The sequence below is a fragment of the Camellia sinensis genome, chromosome 4 (genome assembly GCF_055761805.1).
Source record: "Camellia sinensis isolate YWXY chromosome 4, ASM5576180v1, whole genome shotgun sequence".
NCBI classification, from domain to species: Eukaryota; Viridiplantae; Streptophyta; class Magnoliopsida; order Ericales; family Theaceae; genus Camellia; species Camellia sinensis.
In genome coordinates, this window is record NC_138964.1 from 61,376,508 (window position 1) to 61,379,547 (window position 3,040).

A 3,040-nucleotide genomic window follows, 5' to 3' on the forward strand; every position below is an offset into this window, starting at 1 on the left:
AATATTATTTAATAAAGGCCAATTGGACTAATAAAAAGAGATTAGTCTTAATTAAATATTATTTATATGAATTTTATGGTTAAGGAGGTCAAAATGTAAGAATTTATAGATAAACCGTAAGATAATATTTGCTAATAGTTAAAAAAATCTTAATATAATTAATCTATTATACAATATCATTAGGAACATAAAGTTTTACAAGTGATTTCATTAGATAAATTATAGAAATTCACAAGTAAACTATATTTTTTTTTAACATGGACCGGATTAGAAAATTTCAATAATGTTAGAATGATTATCTTTCTTACTACAATTTGTTTATTATCTTAATCACTCATATTTGATACTAATATAATATTAACATAAAAGAGGATAAACAATACATAATAAGAAAATATGATCACCATAATATTATTATAAATATTTCTTTAAAAAGTAACTCTACTACATTATGGACTTTGCAAATTCTTTTGAGTGTTAGATTAAAGTTGAAGGGGCCATTATGTAATATGTAATTTTTTTTTTTTTTTTTTTTGGTTGCAAAAACGTACATATAAAATGGTAACTTTTCAGAAAGTTTGAAAGGCAGACCCCCCGTCTCCACCCCTAGTTGCATATCATCGATTATTTATTATTATTTTGTATCACTATTTATATGAATATTTATAATTAATTCTTTATTTGAAAAAATTATTAAAGAATTAATATAAATAAATCATATCTTACTAGACCAATAATATAAAAAGATAGAATAAACAAATAACAAAGGAGTTTTCTTAAGTGTGCAAGTGCACACCATGTGCCACTTATACAAAAAGTGTAAGTGTAATGTGTAAGTATAAGTATAAGGTGTAAGTGTAAGGTATAAGTGTAAGGTGTAAGGTGTAAGTGGGTTGCACATGGTGTGCAACCTCAAAAAAGGTGTAAGTGTAAGGTTTAATTTTTCACAAAAGGTGTAAGTGTAAGGTGTAAGTGTAAGGTGTAAGTTGCACACCATAACCAAACCCAATAACAAATAATATAGGGTAGTCCTCAAAATCTAATGGCAGTCATTGGTAGGAAGGAAAGACTAAACAGTAATAGGCCATGAGGTTCAACATGTGTCAATGTACATTAATTATTGGGAAAAAAAAGATAAGATAAGCAAAAATTGATGGGAACATTTTTTGAAAAAATTGTGTTTCCTTTGGGCCCTACTTGACCTAATGTAGCTAATTGTCCTTTCCCAATTCAATGTCCTTGTACACCACTATTTCTTAAAGAAAAAGATATTTCAATTCAATAATGTGAAAAAGAAAATATAGCGATCCCGATTCTTTTTCCTTTGGTTGTTGTATCCGGACTTAGGTTCTGTGGAGTTGGTTATTGTATATATCTTGTTGTCATCCTTTAATTCCATATATTTGAGTTTTAGGATGTATTGGGTATGTTTGTTACAGGTTGGTTGGGAGTTTAAACCAATAGTTGCTGTCCAGAATTTTGCTCCTTCGCTCGAGCGAGGCTTTTGTCGCTCGAGCGAGCTTTGTGTTTTAGCTCATTCGCTCGAGTAAGAGTTGAGTTTTGTTTCTGGTGGCTCGAGCGAGAAGTCTTGCGCTCGAGCCTGTGTCTGCGTCTGGTTCTGGACCTGAGAGTTGCATTTCTTGGCTCGAGCGAGCTTTCCTTCGCTCGAGCGAGCGAGGTCTATGTTTTGGGTTTCTTCACTCGAGCGAGCTTTTCTTCGCTCGAGCGTGCTTCTGGTTGCAGGCCTTGTCACGACCCAAACCCGGCCCTATGGGTTTAGCACCGTAACCGGCCAGTAATCTGAGATTACCGAAGGCCTGCGGAACAGTAATACAGTAAAACAGAGTACAGGGCCTGGCGGAAGCCAATACAGTAATTAAACAATGTCCAATGAGCTGTGACAGTCTGTATGCCAAAAAGATTTTTCATGCATTCACACATAAACAGTACAGAACAGTATGCACAATGTTTACATTCATTCAAACTAGGGACTCAACCCTAGATAGCAGTACAGTGAACAGTCAGTCTATACAAAACAGTGAAACAGTACAGAAGGGGGAATTCTTAAAACACCCCTAAGCCTTAGCAGATAGGCTCGGAACCTCGCAGTGAGGCACAAAGGCTGGCTTGACAAAACTGGAGTCTAACCCACGCTCCTAGCTCCGATCTGGTGGCTGAGCACCTACATATATATATAAACAGTGAGCTAAAGCCCAGTGAATAACATAATGCGTAAAGGGGTTTAGAATGAATGTCCTTACAGTAATGAAAACAGTTCAATTCAATCAGTATTTCAGTTGTTCAGTACAGTAAACAGTCATATGTGGTACATCCATTAGCATAACAGTAACAGTAGGTCTTAAAAGACCGAACAGTAATGATGGCCATCAGTCAGTAAACAGTAGTGGCTCCACGAGGGAACCGACAGAGATCTCTGTAACAGTAACAGTAACAGTAAACCGTAGGTACTAAGGATGCCACAGTACAGTTCAGAAATAAATGACATACATTCATTCAGTAATATCAGTTCAGTAAACAGTTCAGTTCAGTATTCAGAAGATAATCATTTGTGAACATATCTTTACACAATCGTTACTCACAGAGTTCGGGCTACAGTATGCTAGAGCGTGTCTCCCCAGTCGCCAACCCTACACAGTTAACAGGTTGAACACACTAAGCTACACAGTTGGGAAATCTCATAACTTAATCCCTAATTTGCTTTGGTGTGTTCTACATCTATATCCTCATTAAGATGCCTTAAACTAGGCCTAAGAATGCCTAGGATGGGATGAGGATGCAAAAAAATACACTTAGAAAACATTTTGCAAACTTTGCTGAAAATAGGAGCCTCGCTCGAGCGGGACTTTCTTCGCTCGAGCGGGCTTCCAAAATCAAAGGCTTCGCTCGAGCGAGTAATCCTTCGCTCGAGCGATCTGTCGAAACAGTGAAAATACTGGATGCTGTGATTTTACGCACGATGGTCGCTCGATGGTCGCTCGAGCGGATTCCTGGACAAAGGTGCTCGCTCGAGCGGGGAATC